A 9,397-nucleotide genomic window follows, 5' to 3' on the forward strand; every position below is an offset into this window, starting at 1 on the left:
CTTTAGCTTGCTGGGATAAAGTCAAATCTCAACACATTCTAGAATGATGGCTGGCGCCAAGGCAACAGGCCTTTATGTGGTTAATGTGGTTAATGGCCTCTAGGTTTCTGGGCTTATGTCCAAGTACCGGCCTCTATGAGGTCACTTGTTCCTCAAATGTAGCATAGTGGGTTGATATCAAAGAACGGGCTGCTATGAGGTCACTAGCTCAGCACATACAACATGCTGGGTTGGTAATGGTCAAAGCACTGACACAGAGTTCCAGCTACAGCACTTCCAGGCTCCGGGCTGAAGCCAAGCGGGACTTTGTCGGGATACTAGCTCGGTATCTCCATCTTCCTAGCATGATGTCTGGACACAGGCCTCAGGTGTCGGGCACAGCACCACAACCTTGCTGGGGTAAAGTCAAAGTCAGGCCCCTGTGAGGCTACTGGCTCTTGTCAAAGCACAGGTCTTTGTAAGGTTTTCTAGATCAGCACCTCTGGCTCTCTGGGCTGATGTTAAGCCTCAGGCTTTTGTGAGGTCTCTAGTGCAGGCCTTTGTGAGCTTACTGGCTCAGCAGCTTTGGCTTGCTGGTCTGAAGTCAAAGTGTAACCCACATGCTTCATACTGCACTGTTTTATTTTTTCTGTGAAAGCCAGAGAAAGAATGTGGAGAAAGAAAGCTTGTTCAGTGAAGTTGACTGATGACTCCCATCTTTTTTCTGAAGAAATTGAACCTGGGCTGCCCTCAGAGAATGTGATTGTAATGTGGCTCTCTCTGTTGTTTGGAAATTGGACAGGAAACTATGAGGGAGCAGGAAAACATGGGAATGGGGAAACAGACTGGGGGGAGTGTAGGGAATGTGGGAAAACAGAAGGAAGGCTCAGAGAGGTGTGAAAATCAATAAAACATAGCAACAGAGGCCTGTTTGGTTATTGAGGTGGGTCTGTTTTGTAGAGTCTGTATGGTTCTTGTGATTAAAACTGTCAGTGACTACGTGAATTTGTGCATACTTGCCCTCCAAAAGATATGTTGTCACCCCTCCCTCAGGAAGTGCGCCTCCAAGATGTTCCATCTAATGCATCATGAGATAGATGATTTGCAAGCTTTCTCATCTTTCATACATGTGTGAAAAAACATGAAAGGGCCTAGGATTTCCTGAAGAACTGAGTACATTCAATCTATATATTTGAAGGCCAGTGAACATCCAGCAAGTTCTAGAGTCTTTGACTGTGAATGCTTTGGATAAGCACAAGGACAGCATTTATGGAAGACGTCGTACTATAGAGGTGAATGCCACATCAGTTCAAAGACGACCTTGCGAACAGACAGTACTGATTCTATTGAGAGGTTTCCTTATTCTGAGACTTGCCTGGTCAGATGTAATAGAGGCATGACAGGAGCGAGTGTGAGTGCATAACTAATGGTACGCATCACACAGGTGACTGAGAAGAGGGATAAAGCCAAGAAGATTTTGTAGAATATGAAGTGGAAATGTCTATAACATATTTGATTTAGACATTTCCAGTGAAAAGGATTGGCTTGATCATCCTCTCAGTTATACCAGTGTCAATTAGGAGTTAGCTCCATAAGAGTTTATAGAGTTATAGTGATATAAAACTGGTGTGAATGGAGAATCAAGCCTATTATTTTCAAATTGTAACAACTGCTATTGAAAGACTGTTAGTTCTAGTGGCAAAAATACCTTCCTTTTTACTACAAATGTAATGGGTTACATTCCTGCTTGCTTGAAATGGAAAGGGGAATTTGGCCCACTGTATTCAAATCATGGGTTTGGTTTTAAGCTTTTGACCATTTTTTCACAAATCTTTAGTCCTCTCAACGACACATGGATCACAATGTTTTAATACTTAATTATTTTATCACCCCAAAATACTACACTGTGCACTTGACAACAATATTGAAGTTATTCATTTGCTGCAGGGAAAAAGATACACACAGTATAAATCAGCCATCTCTTTTAACTTGTAATTCACGTGCTGTTTCAATTGCCCTCAGGAAACAAAGGTGAAACCTTTTGGGGCCATATGATACTTTTATTCACTTTGCAAAAAACAAAACAAAAAAAGGGCACGAGATCCAAAGCATTTCACATGATCTTAAAAGCAACCTTTTTAGGTACATAAATGTTCAAAGTCAAGAAAACACAATTAGGACTGAGATAGTGCCATCTCCTGGAGTTCATAAATGAACACATGGGTAGTAATCAAAGTAGATCAAATTAGGAAGGGCAACTTCTCATTTCTGATGGTTGGGTGTCATGATGGGTGTTGCCATTATGTAGTGAAGAGATATGATAGTATCAACTGGTCACTGCATTCCCCTCTGATAAGTGTGACCTACATACATTAACTTTCAAAGTGTTTATAAAAAGGGAAAAATCTATTTGTTTTCTTACATACACACTTTGCTGTACAGTAAATTTGATGGCCATATATCGCTTAATTCTAGTTTATCACAGCCGAATAATAGGGCAAAGTGGGTCATACTAATCAGCCTCTCTACATAAAGGTCAGAGTACCAGCTCAACGAACAAGCTCAGGAAATTCCACCAAAGACAGGTAGGCCGAATAGATCCACAGTTTAAATCAAGTCACCCAAACATTGGCAAAATTAATCCAACAAGGCAAGGGTAATGTGGAGGCAAACAATTCCATAGCTTCATAGTTGGCTGCGTCCTCCTAACTTCAGGGTGTTTGTGATGTTGTTTTTGTGGTTATACTGTCATTTCAACAAAGAACCATTTTATGTCCATATAGGGTCAAAACTTGTGGCTTTGTCCTTATATAGTCATTTCAGTGGAAAGTGTTAATGACATGATCAGGACAGCTGGTATTTTCCTTATATGGACATTTTGCGATACAGTAAAATTGATGCCCATGTCTGAACAAGCCCATTATAGTTCATCACAGGTGAGTGACCCGGTAGGTTTTTGTCACAGTTATCAGCCCCTCTATATAAAGGCCAGAGCTGCCAGCTCAGCTCACAAGATGAGGACATCCCACCAGACAGGTTGGCTGCCTCCTACGGAGCTGGTGCTCCAGCTGCGGAGATCTTGAAAGCCATAATCTTCTCCGGAAATGGCAAGGTACAGACGCAGCAGGAGCAGAAGCAGGAGCCGTCGCAGAAGGCGACGAAGGGGAAGCCGCGGGGGTCGACATGGAAGGAGGAGAAGACGACATGGCAGAAGGAGAAGAGGTCGTAGAGGTAGAGAGCGAACTCGGAGGAGGAGGAGAAGGAGGATTTTTTAATTTCCTGATTTCTCCCATTCTCCTGTGCAAATCATCGACCCTTCACTCTGCGATATCTGCTATGGCAAAAAGAATCAACCCTTCAGTGACGACACCCCGCGATGACTTCCTAACCTGCAAGGAACCAGCTACCATTTGAACAATGCCACCTGTCAATAAACTTTGAAATTTCATTTTGCAGTCTCATTGTGTCTTTGCATAGGTTTGGAAATACTAGGTGGATTTATGACAATTAACAGTTTCTTCCTAGCCGTCTCAGCCAGATGTTGGTTATTTCCAGGAAGGATCAGGATTCTTACATCCTTTTTACTATCTTCTACACAACCTATCTATCATATATCTATCATTCCTCTACCTCTTTTTCCCCTCAATAAACTGTCCCAAGTTTTTTCTTTTTTCATATGGAAGTTTCTCTGCCTTGGATCATTATTTTTTTCAGCCATCTCTGAAACCCAATGAGATAAGCTGCCCAGAATTTGAACACTGTTGTTAGACTGTCTTATGATTTGATGATGTCATATTTTCGGTATTATCCAGTCCTTCTTGAGAATTTTTGGAACAGTGCTGCAACATTCTTCCAGGGCCTTCTGATTTTATAATGGGCATTATATTTTCAGTAATATCCCATTCCTTGTCTCACCTATCAGTTTTGCTGCACATCCTGACAAACAGCCTATATACATATACATTCACCAATATATGCATATTTTCAGGTCAATCTATTGACCTATGGCCTTACTATGGACTATATGGCCTTGCCAAGATACGAAAAATTACCAATTTTATTCTTAGCTGTTTGCTTGCAGAAAAGTATGAGCTGTATCAAGAATGTAGCGATTAGTTCTGAACCCTCTGTAATTATTTGAATGAAACAGTAATGTAACTGTTTACTTCGCTGGCTAGGTAAGTCAGTATTTTTTGACAGACGCACAAAAACATCCTCTAAAGGAATATGTTTCCCAAACAGTGGGTTGTGGGAAGTTTCTACATGGCTCACGGTCCTGGTGTGGAGGGAAGGCCAGAGGAGGGAGGGTTGAAAAGCAAAGTAACCCCACATTAGCAGCCCCTCTTCTGCAGGTCTGGGCCCGACTCCCCATTCCAGGCATTGTGAATTGGTCCATGAGGTCACAGCACACAGTTTTCCCCCAGCTGCCCCTCTGTGGTGATGGAAGAACAGTGAGACAAATTTGAGAGAGTGGCAGCGTGACCTAGAGCACAGGGTCGCCACACTCACTCACTCAAATTTTGCTTGACCACCCCTCCATCGTCGGCCATGTATGTATATTTCTGGTTGAGACTGTGCCATGAAGACAAGATTCTAGGCAATTACCAATTTCCCTTCCAGTGATCAGTTCCTCCTCCCCCCCGCTCCCCACCCCTCGCATCATACTGAGGTCTAAACTAGTTACCCCACATTGGGTGAAATACTTTTTGTATTAGAAAATTCACGTCAATAAATTACAGGTAACTACTCTCAGGTAAATGAATGACACCACTGTATGAACACAGTGTGAGATCAGAATCAGGTCCATGGACTTGTGTTACTCCTAATTTAAACCAGTGTGAGATTAGATTTTGCCAAATCCCTGCTGAAAACAAACCAACAAACAGACAAAAAACCTCCACTTTGAAACCTTTCCTTATGTACCTGGTATGGAAAAAAACTACCATTTCCATTATCCTTTTTCTCCTTCCTCTGGCCAGGTAGAAGGAAAGACCTTAAGGCAGGACCCTCGCTCCTGGGGCAGAGGGTTGCGGGGGAACAGCTGTGGCTTGGAAACCAGGAGCATCAGAGAAGCTGGATCCATGGAGAAATCCCCAGGGAACTGTGTCTAGGGCAGGCATCATCAGAAGCTGGGGGACTGCATATGGAATAGGGTGTGGCTGGAGGAGATTGCAAGTGGGAGTTGGCCTGTGCATGTGGAAACAGCAGCGACTGAGCAGGAAATCCTGGCAGACAGGCTCCAGTGAGAGAAACCGCTCATTGCAAACCTGTAAACTCCTGTTTGCTTGGAATATTCTCCTGTGCAAGTCATCGACCCTTCACACTGCAACATCTGCTATGGCAAAAAGAAACATTCCTTCAGTGACAACACGCCGCGATGACGTCCCAAGATGGAAGGAGCCTGCTACCAGTTGAACAATACCACCTGTTAATAAACTTTGAAATTTCATTTTGCAGTCTCATTGGGTCCTTGTGTTTTGCCTGCATTTAGAAAATAGTTTCTTCCTAATCCTCTGTGACAGCAGCTGAACCCGCCCTATGATCACTGAGGCTCGTCTTAGTTGCTCTGAGTGCATCTGACAATAGGAACTACACTCGGGTGATAGATTGGGATCGTCTTGAGAGAGTTAAAAGGCTAACTCACTCCTTAGCCCAGATGGTACAAGAGACACAAGTCAGGAAGTGAAGGGGAAGAAGAGCCTGTCCTGGCCTGTCTGGCTGGTAGCCTTGGAGAGTCAGAGCCTCTCCACTCCTTGCCTGAGAAGCTGAGGAGTCCGTGTTACTGTTGGGATGAGGCTGCACAAGGTGATTTACCGGAAGGCCTCCGAGCCATTTGTGGGATAGGAAATAGGTAGGAGCAAGCACCCTCTCAGAGGCTGGTGTTTCCTGGAAGCATCAGGCTTCTCACATCCTTTTTACTACATTTATCCCTACTTTGTTCTCTAATTTGCGCTCTTGTGTATCTGTTTTTTACTTTATAAAGAATTTTTCATCTTTTCATATGGAAATTTCTCCGACTTTGATCATATTTTTTCACAAGACTCTGAGCCCCACATGGGATAGGCTGCCCTGTTCCAGGAGAAAGCATTTGTGATTTCATTATGGCATCTTTTCACTATTGTCCATTCCATTCCTTCGGGGAGGGGAATTGGAACAGTGCTGCAACATACCTCTGGTTTGTTCTGATTTTATAACAGCATTATATTTTCACTAATATTCCATTCCTTAACTTACCTGTCATTTTGTTGCACATCCTGACAAATTCTTCAGGTTCAGACTAACACCTTAAACATTTTCCCATCTCATATTGCTAGTTCAGTCTCTTAGCCTTTGGTCTAACTATGGAACCTTGCGTCACTTGTGGTTAAGACCTTTTGCTGAGATGAATATTGACCACTTATTCCTAGATATTTGGCTCCAGTAAAGAACACTGCAGTTAGTTCTGAAACCATTGTATTCATCTGAATGATATAGTAGTGTAACAGTTTACTGTGCTGACTGGGTGGGTGAGTGGGTCTTTCTTGGCACACCCACAGACATTCCCTAATGCTTTTGGCTCCTCTTAGATTTAACAACCTGAATCAAAGAGTCTCAATGAGAGAGCAGCTCATGAGTGTCACCTGCTTTTTCTTCTGTATCTGGGAGAAAAGAAAACGACGTGTTGACTGATATTAATTATATTCCCAACCTTTAGCTCTTTACTGATTGAATCTCATATCAGTTTTTCTGTTCATTTGCCCAGTTCTGATTTCAGACTAAGCAGCCTATTGTTACCCAGTTTACAGAGCTTGTCTTTTGTGAATAATGGTACAGCATCAGAATGCTTCTGGGATGTCCCTGTGTGTTCCAGGCTATATTAACATGTAATATCTGTGGACTAGAGATCTTTCTTCAACCACTTCATTTAGGACTTTTGAGTTCAAGTTATCTGTATTTCATGTTGTTTTATTCAGTATGTGTCACACTTGCCCAGGCAATTGTATTTGAGAAAATGCCATTTCTGTCTGTACATTTGTTGTAGCAAAACTCTCACTAATGCAAATAGGAAAAGTGTTTCTGTCAAGTGACGGCATGTATTTCTTGTTCAAGAAGGTATCATTTGCTTAAATGATGGATTCCAGTTGGCCTGTGACGCTTTACACAAAACACAGCCTACTGAGAGACTGAGGGCTAAAGTTTTCAAAATTCAGGTTATAATTAAAATTCTAACTACGAGTCCATAAATCTATTCAATTTGCTGCAAGCTTCAGTAATTGGATAGATAGAATTTCCTATTGTGGTCAAAACAAATAAAGGCTTGGATTCTATAGACTTAATCTGTGAAGATGGCTAACTGAGACAAGCTGTATGTCTCATTCGCCACTACCTGCTAAAACAGTATTAACTGCGTTGCAGGTCTAATAATAATATTTGGCACTTTTGTAATTCACTGTCCAACATGTGTTTTGTGCCCTCCTCTGGTGGATTTTTAGAGGATAACTGTATAGCTACCAGCTAAGGGAGTTATATCTTGAACTCAAGTAGTAGAAGCTCATGCTTTTAAGTCTGGATGGCTCGGGTTCAATCTTTGGTGACTATCTATGATGGAGGTTGCTACACTTATAAGCCCTTTAATCAGAGGTTCTGAATATGCTTTGTTGTAGGCAGAGCTAGTCCTATAGTTAAGCAACTGAAAATTTAGAATGGGAAATGTTGAAATGTTGGGAACTGTTATAATTTTGCCAGTCTGGAACAAACATCTCATCTGAGGGATGGGGGCGGGGAGAGAGGAGAGTGAGACAGGACCAGGAAACTGGGACAAGGAATCCAGAGCGGTAGTGGGGGGCACTTGAAATCAGATGAGGAGCTGGGGTGGGTTAGACAGCAATAGGAGAGACCAGGGGTAAGCAACCTTTCAGAAGTAGCGTGCCGAGTCTTCATTTAGTCACTCTGATTTAAGGTTTCGCGTGCCAGTAATACATTTTAATGTTTTTAGAAGGTCTCTTTCTATAAGTCTATAATATATAACTAAATTATTTTTGTATGTAAAGTAAATAAGGTTTTTAAAATGTTTAAGAAGCTTCATTTAAAATTAAATTAAAATGCAGAGTCCCCCAGACCGGTGGCCAGGACCCGGGCAGTATGAGTGCCACTGAAAATCAGCTCATGTGCCGCCTTCGGCACGTGTGCCATAGGTTGCCTACCCCTGGGATAGACATAGACTGGAGAGGACGGGGAAGAAGGGTCTTTGACTACTAGAGACCACTCCATTCAGGAGCCTGGAATAGACCCAGGATTCCTGAGTTTCACAGTTCCTCTTCTATCAGCAGATATCTGTGAAAACCAGTGGCAAAAAAAGTGTCTCATCCCCTTATAGAGCTGATCTATCACATATAGGATGACAACCTACTGCCTCTGCCATTATTTACTCCATTAGATCAAGTGGCAGAATTCTGTGCAGTGGATCTAAAGGTTCATCGGTAGGGTTGGAGCCATGCGAGTTTCACGATGATTCCACATGACAGAATTTCTGGGGCAGTTCAGTTTTGATTTTTACAAAAAAAAACTGGGAAATGCATACAGAAATAGGGTGACCAGATGCCTAAATAGGGGAATCTCAAGCAGGAGTAAAGAGGTTATTTCATCTCTGTATTTGGCACTGGTGCAACCACTGCTGGAACACTGTCCAGTTCTGGTGTGCACAATTTAAGAAGGATATTGATAAACTGGAGAGTGTTCAGAGAAGAGTCACAAGACTGATTAAAGGATTATAAAACATGCCTTATAGTGATCACTTCAAGAACATCAATCTATTTAGCTTAACAAAAAGAAGGTTAAGAAGTGACTTGGTTATAGACTGTAAGTATCTACATGGGGAACAAATAGTTAATCATGGGCACTTCAGTCTAGAAGAGAAAGGTAGAGCATGAGCCAACGGTTGGAAGTTGCAGCTAGACAAATTCAGACTGGATATAAGGCATACCTTTTCAATGGTGAGAGTAATTAACGATTAAAAATATACTAAGGGTCATGGTGTTTTTCTAAAAGCTTTTTCTAAAAGCTATCCTCTAGGAATTATTTTGGAAAAGTTCTATGTCTGTGCTAGGCGGTGAGACCAGGTGATCACCGGATCCCTTCTGGCTTTATAATCTCAGAACTAGGTACATCAATTCACATGCAAAATTCTCATTGAATTCAATAGGTGTCCTTGCCCTGTGGCTTGTGGTGCGGGCTGCAGCAGGGGCCCTACAACCCCTCTCGCAGCTTCCTAGGGCCCCCTCTCATGGCTATGTGCACCTGTGTCTGTCGTTGTCGTCCTCTCCCCCTCCGCGCTCGCCCAATGTGTCCTGATATTTCACTCTGGCGATCTGGTCACCCTACCCCAAGCCCTGGCAGGTGTCTCCCAGCTCTTGAACTTCTGAAGTGTCATATGTGGCTC

General features: G+C 42.6%; 2 long non-coding RNA genes across 2 annotated transcripts; both read left to right on the top strand.

Moving 5' to 3' along the window:
* The first annotated feature begins 69 nt into the window (after positions 1 to 69).
* LOC120408499 lies at positions 70 to 1,325 on the top strand. Its single transcript, XR_005600732.1, has 2 exons — positions 70 to 399; positions 1,178 to 1,325. It is a non-coding gene; the product is annotated as an uncharacterized LOC120408499 (long non-coding RNA).
* Positions 1,326 to 2,998: 1,673 nt separating this feature from the next.
* Positions 2,999 to 5,435, top strand: LOC120408494. The gene is made up of 2 exons (XR_005600729.1): positions 2,999 to 4,157; positions 4,959 to 5,435. It is a non-coding gene; the product is annotated as an uncharacterized LOC120408494 (long non-coding RNA).
* Positions 5,436 to 9,397: the final 3,962 nt, after the last annotated feature.

This window comes from Mauremys reevesii, linkage group 1, assembly GCF_016161935.1.
Source record: "Mauremys reevesii isolate NIE-2019 linkage group 1, ASM1616193v1, whole genome shotgun sequence".
NCBI lineage: Eukaryota > Metazoa > Chordata > Testudines > Geoemydidae > Mauremys > Mauremys reevesii.